This window comes from Mus pahari, chromosome 21 (genome assembly GCF_900095145.1).
Source record: "Mus pahari chromosome 21, PAHARI_EIJ_v1.1, whole genome shotgun sequence".
In the NCBI taxonomy this organism is placed as follows: domain Eukaryota; kingdom Metazoa; phylum Chordata; class Mammalia; order Rodentia; family Muridae; genus Mus; species Mus pahari.
This window is the reverse complement of record NC_034610.1, coordinates 22,790,714-22,805,918: the sequence shown is the minus strand read 5'-3', so window position 1 is coordinate 22,805,918 and position 15,205 is coordinate 22,790,714. Positions and strand designations below refer to the sequence as shown.

General features: G+C 47.9%; 1 pseudogene; it reads right to left on the bottom strand.

The window, feature by feature from the left end:
* Positions 1-5,375: 5,375 nt before the first annotated feature.
* The window catches only part of LOC110338506, a 34,634-nt pseudogene continuing 24,804 nt past the window's right edge, over positions 5,376-15,205 (bottom strand).

Here is a 15,205-nt window from a genome sequence, read left to right as displayed (position 1 = left end):
CTCGGCGGCTACTCGGAAAAGGAAGTGGCCCTAGCATTTATATAGGCTCTCAAAAGTCTCCAGAATTCCAAATGTCACACAATCAGAAAACAACAACAACAACAACAACAACAAAACCCAAACAACTCTTCAGCTGACAAAACCAAGCCCCGACAGGAAGCAAATCCTAGTCAGTAGTGAGTGGCTGTGGGCAATCTGAAGCAGCCCCATATCCCATGAAGTTCTAACTTCCTCTATTCAGGCAGAGGACCAGAGGGCAGTCCCCAGGGCCCATGTCAGGCAGCCAAGAATTGCCTGTAACTGTCGCTTACGAACTCTGCAAATACCTGTACTCATAATGTATATATATATATACACACATGCAGGCACACGCACACACTCTGTGCAGACTGACTTCCAAACATCACTAGCCTCTGAAGAGCCCCTGTACCATGGACTTGTTCTTCAAACATCCTGGAAACAGACCACACCCAATCCCTTTCCTACAGAAGTCTGCACAACCAATGGTAATCACTGACGGACAAGCGCTGCCATGTCCAAGGGCTTTGTGGTTTAAAGCTGCAAAGATTTGTTTGTTTTTTGGTTTTTGAGACAGGGTTTCCCTGAATAGCTCTGGCTGTCCTGGAACTCACTCTGTAGACCAGGCTGGCCTTGAACTCAGAAATCCGCCTGCCTCTGCCTCCCCATCTCGAAAAACAAACAAACAAAAGCTCAGAGCACATTTCTGAGATTGCTTGAATCTGAAGATTTCTGGACTCTAATCCTAAATTGTTCCAAGTAAACGTATTTTGCTCTTGGCTGGCTAGGTAAGGGGAGAGTGAATACTTACCATTCCAGCACTTGAAAAGCTGAGGCAGGAGAATCAGAATTTGATGGTAATATGGGCTGTATAGTGAAACTCTGCTTCAAAACAAATATATAAATTTTATTTTTTATTACATTTAGTTAGGAGTTTGTGTGCATGTGTGTATGTGTGTGTGTGTGTGTGTGTGTGTGTGTGTGTGTATACTTGTGTCAGGAGTCAGTCTCCTCTTTTTCCATTTGGATCCAGAGAATGCATTCAGCTCATCCAGGTTTGGCAATACACTAGGCCATAACCAGGTTTTGTTTTGTTATGGTTTGTTTTGTTTTTTTTTTCTTTTTTTTCTTCTTTTTGGTTTGGTTTTTTGAGACACAGTTTCTCTGTGTAGCCTTGGCTGTCCTGGAACTCAGTCTGTAGACCAGGCTGGCCTCGAACTCAGAAATCTGCCTGCCTCTCATAAACAGGGTTTTAAAGGAAAATGTAAACCAGTAATTTGAAAAAAGTGAATTTTAAGAAAGGAACGTAAATAATAATAAGTAAAGCCTCCAGGAGGTCTCCTTTGGTTGACAGTACTTTGAGAACTTTACTAAGGCAATAGTATAGTGCCAGAATTCAAGACTCAGATTTCTTTCTGGCTTCCAGCATGGGCAGAGTCGTGGACTAATCTCCCACCTTGACCTCTCCAATTTAGAAAGAACAGAGAATAGAGAAACACGGGCTTTTTCCAGCTCAGGATCTGAGGGTTCACCCACCTCTGAGGCTGCTGTGTGTTTTCTTTCCATGTGTCATCTTTCTGTTGACTTGGTTGTGACCCGAAAGATCTCGAGGTCAGAGTAAACAATCGTATAAAGAAAAACCCCTGGGGGTTTTCCTATGGCAAGGAAACCCTGTTCTTGAAACCAAACTACCACAGGGGTTGTACACGCAGCATTCCAAAACCCTGCTGTGGTTCTCTGACCTTGGGGACTTTCCTGGAGGGGTCCAACTATTTTTACCACAAGAAGAATTTGGAAACTTAAGGACACAGGGATTGTTGCTATATTAACTCAAAAATGAGAGAAATAAGTCGGGCGTGGTGGCGCACACCTTTAATCTCAGCACTCGGAAGGCAGAGGCAGGTGGATTTCTGAGTTCGAGGCCAGCCTGGTCTACAGAGTGAGTTCCAGGACAGCCAGAGCTACACAGAAAAACCCTGTCTCGAAAAACAAAAACAAAAACAAAAAAAAAAAAAAAAAAAAGAGAGAGAGAGAAATAAACTTTAATAAAAAGGATATTATAAGCCAGGTGTGATTCATGCCTGTAATTCCAGCACTTAGTAAATGGAGGCAGTAGGACAACAGTTGATGGTCACCGCTGGGTACACAGTAAGTTTAGAACCAGTTTGGTCTACACGAAGAGATCCAAGCCAGCCAGGGTTACACAGGAGACTCTACTTTTTTTTTTTTTTAGTTTTTTGAGACAGGGTTTCTCTGTGTAGCCCTGGCTGTCCTGGAAATCACTTTGTAGACCAGGCTGGCCTCGAACTCAGAAATCCGCCTGCCTCTGCCTCCCGAGTGCTGGGATTAAAGGCGTGCGCCACCACGCCCGGCCTTTTTTTTTTTTTTAAAGATTTATTTTATGTATATGAGTACACTGTACCTGTCTTCAGACACACTAGAAGAGGGCATGAGATCCCATTTCAGATGGTTGTGAGCCACCATGTGGTTGCTGAGACTTGAACTCAGGACCTCTGGAAAAGCAGTCAGTGCTCTTACCCACTGAGCCATCTCACCAGCCCAGCAGTCAGTGCTCTTAACCATTGAGCCATCTCTCCAGCCCGGGACCCTACCTCAAACTCAAAAGTAAACAGGTATATGTCCTGCAACCTCACCACCCAGGAAGAGGCCTGCTGTGTACTTTATCCTTTCACAGCTCCTCTCTTCTTCCATTTAAAGATTATTTTCCTGGGCTATTGAGATGGCTCAGCAGGTAAAAGCATCTGCTGTACAAGGCCTGAGCCTCAGATTCCACAGTGGAAGGAGAAAACCAGCTCCCAAAAGTGTCCTCACCACTTCACACTTGAACTCTGCCCACACCTACCCAGGGTGTAAGGCCGGATCTGGTTTCTGGTGTTCTCTATCGTGTCACCTCCCATTCCTCTGAGGCAGGGTCTCTCTCTAACCCTGGAGCTTGAGTTTGCCCAGCGTTTGCTTTCTTTATTGAGATAAAGTCTTCAAACTGTCTTCAAACTCCTTCTGAAGCCAGACTGGCCTTGAACAAAAAGCAATGCCCTGACCTCAGTCCCCTGAACCGATTCCCAATACTGGGATTACAGATGGAAGCCACCCTGACTGGCTCTTACGATTTGTTTAGTTTGAGACAATCTCAAGTCACCAGGGCTGGCCTTCAATTCGTTATTCTCCAGCCTTTGCCTCCCAAGTGCTGAGATCACAGGCGTGTCACCATACGAGGCAGTCTTTTGGCTTTTTTGTAGCCTAGGCTCACTTTGACCTCACTAAGCAGTTAAGGGTAGCCTTCCATCCTGATCCTCGGCCTCCTAATGTGGGGATTATAGGCATGTGATATGAAGCAAACTTGGTAGTTTATGTCCTAAGGAACCATGACTAAGGAGGAGTGTTTGGAAGCACTGCCAACGGTAGGAATACACAAACTGTCATACTGATAACCCTGAGCTCTGGTCCTCAAGATCTCACAGCTGCTGTTCCTGAGATAGACGCAATTCAAACACACCCATAAACATATTTTAAGTAGTCAATCTTTAATCAGGTTGAACTGTTGAGCAAACTCTCAGCAATAACTGCATTTGCTCAAGGTTCTGCTCTTAAACCTTGGCTATGGTAACAATCACCAGGCGATTCTGAGGTTTATCCACTGCTTTCAGTTGGGCTTCAGTTGAGTCTCTTCGCAGAAGTAGTTGTGACAAATACATTACCCCAGCAAGTAGGGGCAGGATGAGATCAAAGGCAACTCCACGAAGAGAAGAAAGCCCGCCTCTGCCTCCTGAGTGCCGGGGTGGTTTAATTATTTTTTAAAGGCAGGGTCCAGAGTATCTCTGGCTGGCATCAAACACACAGAAATCGGCCTGCCTCCCCAGTGCCGCCACCCTTGGCTGTCAGCCAAGCTTTATATGGGAGAGCAGAATATCTCTGCTCTCAGCACCCAGGTCTTCATGCTTTCTGGGAAACAGCTTTTAAGCCATCTCCCCAGGTGCCCAGTTTCTTACCCACCCCCATCCCCGTACCTAGTCGTATCTGATAACAGGTGACACTGAGAAAATACTTGGTGACAGAACGGGCAGATGAGACTCTCCACAGCTCAGCTTCCTAATCCTTCAGCTTCAAATGGAACCTCACATTCGTAGATACACGGGATATTGTCTACAGTCATTGTTTTGTCGCGGGTTTTAGAGACAGAACAAGACTTGCTAAATTCTCGGGTATTGACCTTGCATGGCAGAAGATCGGTTCTGGCAGCGAGGGGGTGTTCCTCTGACCTGTGACTGGTGCTTGCATGAGGCTGTTTATTTTCTGGAGACGTCATGCTAAGGTTGCATAGTAACTCAGGCAGTCATGAGAAACACAGGTCAGAGTCCAGGGACTAAGCGTGCACCGCCGCGACCCGTTGGGAAAGTGTCTGTCTGAATACTAAGTCCCGAGAGAGCGGAGCAGCGAGAGTCCGCTCTGTGCTGCCCTTTGCACTTTAACCTGGCTCCAGCCTCTGTCCCCATGGCGACTTCGGGTTCCCAGTCCGCGCAGGGGTGGGGTCGCTCGTCTCTGAAGCACATCCCAGACTCGTGACTCCTCGCTCGCAGCGCGGGGACACCGGCGAGGACAGAGACCCGCCCAGGAGCCGCCCTTTCCGCCTTCCCGTTTCCTGCCCCGCTCCGCTCCGTCGCGGTGAGGTCACGCCAGAGACGTCACCGAGTTATGACGTCACTAAAGGCGGGCTTTCGGGAGAGGAAGGGGCGGGGCCCGGGCGGCCCCGCGCGTGCGCGTTGGGCGCGGCCCGGGAGGAGGCGGAGGCGGCGGTGCTGCGAACCGCGGCGGCGGCAGCGGCGGCGGCGGAGGCGGGCGCTGGGGGGGGGGGGGGGGGGGGGGGGGGGGGGGGGGGGGGGGGGGGGGGGGGGGGGGGGGGAGCGCGAGCCCCAGAGCCAGCGAGCGAGGGAGCGAGCGGTGCGGCGCGGCGCGGCGCGCGCAGCCCATGAGGCGCTGAGAGGCCTGGGGCCTGCCTCGGAGCAGCGCGCGCGGCGCCGGCCAGCAGCGGGCCGCCCTTCGTGGGCCCGGGCCCGGGCGCGGCGGCCGCCCGTGGAGAAGCAGGTCGGGGCGGTGGAAGCTGTGCGTCCGGGCCCCCCGCCATGGAGGGCATGGACGTGGACCTGGATCCGGAGCTCATGCAGAAGTTCAGCTGCCTGGGCACCACCGACAAGGACGTGCTCATCTCCGAGTTCCAGCGGCTACTGGGCTTCCAGCTCAACCCGGCCGGCTGCGCCTTCTTCCTGGACATGACCAACTGGTGAGCCCGCCCCGCGCGGAGCAACCCTGCTGGCAGCGGCCTCGCGGCCCCGAGGGGAAAATCACCGGAGCCCGCTCGCGGAGTCCTCCCGGGCAGGGCAGGGCAGGGCAGGGCCCAGGCCGGGAGGTGGCTGGGAGTCAGAGCCCGAAGAGCATGGGAAGAGGGGAGAAGTGGTGGGATGGAAGCCAAGGGAGTCGATCTGGGGCGAAAAGCGTGTGTTCTGGGAGTGGAAAGCACAGGAAACGAGAGTTGCGAAGTGTTTTCCTTTTAAATAGGTGCGAAGTGTAGGAGCTGATGGAGTGGAAACTCGAGGGAGTGTGTTGGGTGCTGAGGTCGAACTCTGGGCGCGGAGAGGACTAGGAGTTGACAATATATCGTGTGTCTCTTTGTGGACAGATAAGGGAGAAAACGACTTTTGGGGCGGAGGGAACACAAATGATAATCAACTGAGTATGGTGAGGAAAGAAGAGTTGTGCCAGGGAGAAGTGACATCTAATGGAGGCGCCGGAGCGCGCCAGGCCTGCGACAAGGACTGGGAAAAGTCTTCAGAAAGTGGAGGGAAGGAGCTGATCTTGGAGACAGGAACTTTGTGAAGACACTGGAGTCCTGGGCAGAGGCTTGGCCTTGGGAACTTTGGCAAGCTTACTGATTGGATGGGCTTAGTTGACAGAACACTGAGAAAATGTTTACGTTGGGGACCAGGTGTGTAGGCTTGTAGTTGGGTTGTACAGGCTGAAGTGGAGCTGTCTCCAGGTACCGAAGCGTGTCTTGGTTCTTATAGCAGCACTTGCTGTTCTTGATAAGCAAAAATACTTTCTCTTGATCTCCAAGTAGGGATTGTTAAGTTCACTAGGGAAAGGCTCTCAGGTGAAGCAACTAATCAGGATTTGGGCAAAAAGCAAGGAGGTGCATGCCCTTTGCCCCGTGTTGAGCGTTCAGTGCCCTGACGTGTGGAATCTTGTTTCTCTTGGCATCCCTTGAACAAACTCCCATTATTTCCATGTCCACCCGATGCCTCGAGCAATGTCTGAAAAGGGGTTGTAAGCTTAGATTTTTATCCTACTCCTGCCTAGTGCTCCCCCACCCCACCCCAGTGATGCTTATCTGTGATGAGAACCAGAGCTGAAGTGTTTTCACTATTGGTCTTTAAAAAAAGATTACAAGAATGGGGCTGATATTTTAGTGTCTGGTAAACTGGGGGGCATTGAATGAAAGACACAGCCTTTAGAGTTAAACAAGTACTTGTGAGTTCTGTTTGTGTCTTACTTTTATTTTTATTATTTTCTAATTATGAGTATGTGTGTGTGTGCAGGTTCTTTTGGAGGCCTGAGGCATCGGGTACATCTGGGCTGTGGGCTGTTAGTACTGGGTGCTAGAGACCGGACTCAGACATGCTGCTGAGCCGTCTCTCCAGCTCCCGGCCTTGTATATTGGGTCCACATGATCTGATGCAGGGAATGGGGCTAACTTTCTGAGCACCAACTAGATGGGTTTCATCTGGGCACACCTTTAATCCTTGCAGTCTGGAGATTTCAGCTGGCACATCTAAGTGAGTTGAGGCCAGGCCGGTCTACATAGCAAGTTCCAGGCTAACCAGGGTATATTGAGAGCCTGTTTAAAAAAAAAAGAATCCTGAGCACAGCCTATGACTGGTAGGTTGTGGATGGATGCAGGAGTGGCCATTGCTCTAGTCTAGTTCCTAGGAGCCCCTAGCTTGTGTAGAGTGCTGCTGCTGTCTGTCTCCCACCTCCGAGCTTCTTTTTCCCTCTTATTTACACTAGGTAGCTTGGCTGTTTGGTAGGAGAAGAACATTACTTCTCCTTAGTTCCCCCTGATGTGACTAAATACTGGAGAGACTCTGGGCCCTTGATCCTTAGTCTCGTGAGTGCTGGATTACAGGTGTGAGCCATCAGGCCCAGCTAAGTTTTTAGAACTGCCAGCGTTGACTGGTACAGTTCTTCTGAGTACAAACCCACCATAATTAGTTTTGTATGCTTGAGGGGTATGTGTTCTCTGAGACTGTTTCAGAGTTTGTGACAAGTGAGGAACAGGTGAGGCATGTGGCTGAGAAAAGTAACAAGAACATGGCTCCCCCAGCTGGATGTGGTTGTGCAAGCCCTAGCACTCCGGAGGCAGAGGCAGGCAGATCTCTGGGTTCCAGGCCAGTTTGGTCTATACACAGAAACTCTGTGTGGGAAAACAGAACAGTAAGAGACCCCCATGTACCAGCCGGGCGTGGTGGCGCACGCCTTTAATCCCAGCACTCGGGAGGCAGAGGCATGCGGATTTCTGAGTTCGAGGCCAGCCTGGTTTACAGAGTGAGTTCCAGGACAGCCAGGGGTATATAGAAAAACCCTGTCTCGAAAAACAAAAAACAAACAAAAAAAGAGACCCCATGTACCAACAGTTGACCTGACCTCCATAAACCTGTATGCAGTACTCACACACAGTGATAATAAATAAGGACTGATAATAAATAAGGATAGTTGACCTGACCTCCATATACCTGTGTGCAGTACTCACACACAGTGATATAATAATAATAATATAATAAAATAAGGACTGGGTTGGTTTGTTGTTTTTTATGAGACAGAATCTCTATTATGTAACTTCGACTGTCCTGGCACTTCCTATGTAGGCTTGGGTAACCTCAAACTCAAAAGAGATCCACCTGCCTCTTGTCCTCTGGGTGGTGGGATTAAAGGTGCCACTACCACCCCATTCATACTTTTTAATTAAAAAATATAAGTTCTCAGAACCCCACAAAAACCCCATGGACTGAGTACTTAAGATCTGTACCCTGATCCCTGGTTGATGTGCACGCCTTTAATCACAGAACATGGGAGGCAGAGACAGGTGGATCTCCTGAGCAAGGCCAGCAGGGTCCACACAGAAACCCTGTCTCTAGAACCCAGTCAGTCAATCAAAGATTTCATTGGATAAATGCTATACAACATTCTTTAACATTTAGTTCTGAACAGATGGGAAGTGAAAAACTGTGTCATACAAGTCTTCACAGTGACAAAGGCTTGGAGACTTGAGATGTAGACCAAAGGCAGAATCAAGTGGGACTTAAACATTAAGCAACAAAACAGTAAAGTTGCAACATGGTTAAAAAAAAAATCAGTTTAAAATGAAGATCCTGAGTTTTCACTTTTTTTTTGTTTTTTTTTGTTTTTTTGGTTTTTCAAGGCAGGGTTTCTCTGTGTAGCCCTGGCTGTCCTGGAACTCACTTTGTACACCAGGCTGGCCTCGAACTCAGAAATTGGGAGATCTTGTGAATATGGCTGTAGTTTTTTCTCTCACTGACAGTTGGGGGATAGTGTTAGCCACTCTTAGGTTCACGCTGTGTTAAAGCATCCCAGGCTGTCTCTGGGGATCTGGGATCTTCATGGATTATTGTTTAGGCTTAGGACCATGGGTGGAACAGGTATTTTCCTTATCTCTGAAAAATGGTTTCACGTATCCCAGGCTGGCCTTGAGTTTGCTCTTTAGGATAACCTTGAACTTTTGACCCTCCTGCCTCTACTGGATGTTGGTATTATAGGTGCACAGCAGCACCCCTGGTGTCTACTGTGCAAACTGAGGCTCTTGGCTCTAGAAGAACACTCTACAGGTGAGCTGTAGCCCCTGTCTGGAACACATGTTTTCTGGGAAAAAAACTGAGGAAAACCTTCTTATACAGTAATGCCCTCCTGTTGTTAGTGTTGTCAGACGCTCCCTGTTAAGTAAAGGTATAACCGTAGACACAGAGCTGAAATCCGTGTGACGTGAGTTACCTTTCCTGTGATTCCCCCAGGTGTGTCCTTCGAGCTTAACCCCATTCTCAGGCACAGCCCTGTGCTAATACTTTCTGACCTAGTCTCTGATTTAAAGGTGAAACTTGGTATTTCAGTAGTCTCCTAACATGTGTATGAATCAGGCTTGCCGACCACACCCGAAATCCCTGGAGATGGAGGATTAGGGATCAGGGTCATCCTCAGATGTATGAGACCTGCTTCAGCACCCCTTCCCCGCCCCATGCTTGTCTGCACGAGGGAGTCATTTATTGATGGTGTCTGCTTAACCTGTGTGAGGCCCTGAGTTCACACCTCAGCACTCAAAGGAAAAGAAGAAAAATGAGCCAAATGCTAGCTTTAGAAAGGACTCCTCTTATGTCTGATGGTGTTATTCTTAACATGGTTTCTGAAGAAATTGGGAGATCTTTTTTTAATTTTTTTTTTTTTTTTTTTTTTTTTTTTTTTTTTGGTTTTTCGAGACAGGGTTTCTCAGGGTAGCCTTGGCTGTCCTGGAACTCAGTCTGTAGACCAGGCTGTCCTTGAACTCAGAAATCCACCTGCCTCTGCCTCCCGAGTGGAAATTGGGAGATCTTGCTCTAGATTTTAATTTACACTTTATTTTTAAGTAGCACATAATATTTGGGACTCTTGGTGTAATAGAACCTTATAACTTATGAAGCTTATATAGAACATGTTCATTTACGGTTTTCTTTTTAAAAATTGTTCACATGGGTTCTTGAGTGTGCTCTCAGCCTGTTCTCGAAGTTCAGAAGAAAGTATCCAGGTCTGGACTGGAGCTACAGGTGGCTGTGAGCTGCCTGATATGGAAGAGTGGCAGGGCCTCCTAACCTCTCCCTTTCCTTCTTTCTCCCCAAGATAGGTTCTTGCTAAATAACTCGGCTCTGCCTTGACCTTGATCCTCTGGTTATGGCTGCCTGAGTGTCATTTTAGTTAAAGGAACATAGGAAAAGTACATTGCTGTCTTAGTGAAAGTGTTCACATGTGTTGTTACCATAAGGCTTGCATTTCCAGTCACAGACGAGAACTACATTACAGAGGTATGGTCTTGCTTCTTACAGTTTATTTTGTGGGAAGGAGGAAGTGGGCTTGCCTACTTCATTGTGGGAATTGGGCTGGCTCCTACAGTGTAGATCTTAAGGATCAAACTCAGGTCATCAGACTTGATCTTATTTATTTATTTATTTATTTATTTATTTATTTATTTATTTATTTATTTATTTATTTATTTGGAGGCAGGGTTTCTCTGTGTAGCCCTGGCTGTCCTGGAACTTACTTTGTAGACCAGGCTGGCCTCGAACTCAGAAATCCGCCTGCCTCCTGATTGCTAGGATTGATTAAAGGTGTGCGCCAACACACCTGGCATCAGACTTGATCTTACTAGCCCTGGGGGTATAATTAATTTTTTCTTTTCTTTTCTTTTTTTTTTTTTGGTTTTGATTTTTCAAGACAGGGTTTCTCTGTGTAGCCCTGGCTGTCCTGGAACTCACTCTGTAGACCAGGCTGGCCTTGAACTCAGAAATCCGCCTGCCTCTGCCTCCCGAGTGCTAGGATTAAAGGTGCACACTACAGCCACTACCACACTGCTCCAGGGCTGGGTCCCTTTTTTGGGGGGGGGTAAAGATTTATTTATTTATTTATTTATTTATTTATTTATTTATTTATTATAAGTACACTGTAGCTGTCTTCAGACACTTTTTACGGCCCCGCTTGCTCCAGCCCAAAGATTTATTTATTTTATGTAAGTACAGTGTAACTGTCTTCAGACACTCCAGAAAAGGGCACCAGATCTCATTATGACGGATGTTTGTGAGCCACCATGTGGTTGCTGGGATTTGAACTCAGGACCTTCCGAAGAGCAGTCAATGCTCTTAACTGCTGAGCCAGCTCTCCAGCCCCAGGACTGGTTTCTTTACCATTTCCCATCCACCCTCACCCCAGAGTTTATCTACAGTGTATGCAACAGCAAAGACTAACTTCCAGGGAGTGTTTTTGTTTGCTTGTTTGTTTGAAGTATCTTTATTTTAAATTATGTGCACACTTGTGCTGCACACGTGTGCATCAGTGTGTCTGTGTGTCCAGATGAGTGCAGGTGCCCATAGAGGGAGGCTAGGCCATTGGAGCCCTGGATTTGGAGTTAAAGGTCACCCAGCGTGGGTGCTGGGAACTGAACTTGCAGAAGGAAGGGCCTTTAACCACTGAACCACCTCTCCAGCCCCACAAGGCAGGATTGAAACATGTTTGGGGGCTGATGCTAGCGATCATGTAAACAAAAATAAGTGTCGCTCCTGTCACGATTTGATCTCCGATAGGAAATTCAGTACCTGAAGCCATCAGAGAAAAGTTGCGAGACACCCAGGAAGACTCCTCCTAGTCTCCGCTGAGACAGCTGAGATAAAGTCTCAGAGCACAATTCAGGGTATGCAGCCCTGTGGGGCGGCTGGGGAGAGTTTTGTTTTGGACAGGCATGATGAGATCATGAATGACAAGTGTGGAGTTGTTCTTGGTATAGAGTGTTGGTCCAGTGGTATTGTTAGGAGCGAGAAGAATTACTGTTGTAAAATTGACTGTCTTGTTGTGAGACAGGGTTCTGCTGTGTAACCCTGGCTAGCCTTGAACTTGACCAGGCTGCTCTGGAATTTCCTGGCAGGAAGCTTTCTGGCTTCTCCTGCCTCTGCCTCTCAGCTTGCTGAGATTACAGGTGTGAGCCAGCAGCAGTCTGGTGCCGTCACCCCACAGGGCTCACAGTGCTTCCCAGCAATTACCCCCACTATCACTGGCTCCTGCCCTCAGTTGGGTTAGCTCAGATGGAGCTCGTCTATATATAGAATGATAAAGTATTTGACCTTTTGTGTCTGGCTGCTCTCTTCCTTTCTCCCCATCTCGGTCCTGTTCTGGCGCCTAAGCACCTGTTCCCCTAAAGTAGGACGTTGCCAGTGCAATCGCTAGGCCGTGACCCATGACCGTGGTTGAGAGCTGTGAACGCTTCCCAGGGACTGATGACAAGGGATGAGTGAGAGCCTGTGGTAGTTTCCTCATCCTCACAGCGGCACCAGGTCAACAAATAGCCATCCCAGGCAATGTGAACAACGCAAATGGTTTTTCAAATGTTTTGTGTGCGTGCATGGTGGTTATGGGAGCCATGGTGAGTAGAAGTCAGGACAGCTTTGTGGATGGAATGAAGGTCAGTAGGCTGTGCAGCAAGCACTGTTGCTGGCTTGTCCGGCTCTTCCTTATGATCTGGATTCTTATTTTCCTAGTAACCGATACTGTATCTTTTATGTGTTTGTTGGCCATTTGTACATTTCTTTCGGGAACTCTGTCTTCCAGTCCTGCCCTTTTCCGTTGGTTTATGTGTTTGCTGTGAAGCCTATGTCTGGTGGTGGGCTCATGGCTGGTAGATCCTCGCGGGTCCTCTTGGAGCTGATTTCCATCGGTGGAGGCTGCTTCATTGCCTCTGCCCATTTCCACACAGCTTTGCTTTCCCAGCGGCCCCAGCGTCCGACTTCCTTAGAGTGAGCTCTGCCCTTCCTTTCTGACCTAGGAAATCGCAGGCTTGTTTCTTTTCTGGGATTGGCACATTTAGCACCATTCTTAGGACACTCTTCTCTGAACGCCTGCGCTTATATAACACCATAGCACACATGTCCTCGGGGAATGCCCCTAAGCGCCTCCTGCGGTGTATAGAGAATGTATGCTGGGTGTTCATGAGAGGTGTGTTTAACTGTTAAGAGACCTCATCTCACTGTGGTCCTTTTGCCTCAGCTAGTGAAAAGGCTTAATCACGGCAGTCTATATTTCTCTTTTTATTATCGCAGTATGTGTTAGAATAGCTTTACACATCCCACGGTACTCAGAACTCAGAGGCTCTTCCTCTGTGGGTTCCGGGTGTAGGCTCAAGTCACCCGGTTTGCAAAGCAAGGGTTTACCTGCTGAACCAGCTTTTCTTTTTTTCCTCCATTCCTGGGAATTGAACATAGGGCCTCCTGCATTGAGATATCTATCCCTGTCTCTTAGTGACATGGAACCTTTCTGTTTCAGCCTTGCAATTGCTCCTTTATGGGCGTGCACATAAAAGCCAGATTTGATGGTGTGTGCCTGTGATTCTAGTACTTGGGAGACTTGCCGAGTGTTCACACTTGAGTCACTGTGCTGTCTATGGTCATCAGCTCATGGACTATTACAGACCATCCACCCTCTAATGATTGACGGACATAAGACATGCTTCTAACGTCTCTCTGGGTGGGTCTCAACTCTAACCCAGACTAGCCCCCATTTCAGGTGATCCTCCTACTTCTGCAGCTTAGGAGTTACAGGTATGAGCCACCACGCCTGGTTCTTGCTCTGTTTTGTTTTTCATTCTCTCTCATGGTCCATATCACCTCCAACCTCCTCAGCTCTGGTCTCCATTTGCCCAATGCTGGGCTTGCTAGGTGGGCACACTATCTGCTAAGCTAGTCTACAGCTTCTTTTTATGTTTTTCTTTTCTCTCTTCCATTATGGAAACATCTTAGTGTGTTTTTTTTTTTTAATTAATCTTTTAAAGGTGCACTTATGTATATGAGAGTTTTATCTGTGTGTTGTGTGTGTTGTGTGTACCCAGTATTCATGGAGGCCAGAAGAAGCCATCAGTTCTCCAGCTACTAAAAGGACCCTAAGCATCTGGTGCTCTTAACTGCTGAGTCTTGCTAGTTAGGGAAGGTTTTCTCTCTTCCCTTTTGCACTTACGTCACAGCCTTTCAATCTGTTAGGGATTGGGGTGAAGACGTGTGCCTAGGCTGGCCTGCTGTACTTACAGTGTCGTGCTGGAACGTTGTATGTTCCGATGGGCTTGCACTTCTGAATTTTCAAGTTGCTTTAATGTTTGTTTGTTTTTGCTTTTTTGAGACAGGGTTTCTCTGTTTATTTCTTGCTATCCTGGAACTCACTCTGTAGACCAGACTGGCTCAAACTCATAGATACCCACCTGCCTCTGCCTCATGAGTGATGGGATTAAAGATGTGTGCTACCACCCTGCCCTGCTGGTTGCATAACATCTTAAACTCCAGCCAGCAAACATCCTCCAGAGTAAGGCAGCCTCTGGGTCTTTACATTGTTGTCTTTCTTGCAGAAACACATCCTTTTAACTGTTTAGGGGCTGGTTGTTGTCCCATGTGTATACACAGGTCAGAGCATCAAGCTCTGCATCTGCACTGGATGCATGCAGACTTACATCTGTCAGGAATCTCCTGGACAGCCAGGGCTACACAGAGAAACCCTGTCTCAAACAACAACAACAACAACAATAACAACAATCTATTGTATCTTCTGTGTGTTTGAGTGTTTGGTCTGCATATCTGCATTTACGCCTGTGCAGTGTGTCCATGTCTCGTGTCCTAGGAGGCCAGAAGAGGGCATTGAATCCCAAAACTAGAGCTGGCTCTGAGCTCCTGTTGGGTCCTGGGAATTGAACCCAGGTCCTTTGTGAGAGTAGTCAGTGCTTTTAACTAGTGAACCATCTCCAGCCTCCCGTGTATATGGGATTCACGGTATATTTTAACATGCTGTGCTGGAGGTCCAGAAAGGAGGATGGACGAGGCTGTACGTAGTCGCACAAGCCCTGCTACTTCATTGTGAACTTGAACAGCTACAGGTTTGGGTGTCCATGGGTCCCTGGCAGTTCAGAGCCAGCTCTCAGACACCAAGGGGCAGTTGGATTTCTTTCTTAGCATTTTCAGTGTTGTATTGTTTGAACACCCATTTATGGATTTTTCTTAGTTTTTAATTATTATAAAATACCTGCTAACTTGCCCAACCTCTTTCTTGTTGTGACTTATGACTTACAACAAATTCACTTGTTCAGGAGAGAAAAGATACGCAACCCTGCCATATAGACACTTGTTTTTAGAGTCTCCCTGTGTACTCCTGGCTGGCCTAGAACTCACTGTGTAGAGGCTGGTCTGGGGTTGGCAGTTTTCTGAGTATATAAGAAGGCCATAGCCAGGCAGTGGTGGCACATTTCTTTAATCCCAGCACTCGGGAGGCAGAGGCAGGCAGATTTCTGAGTTCGAGGCCAGCCTGGTCTACAGAGTGAGTTCCAGGACAGCCAGGGCTA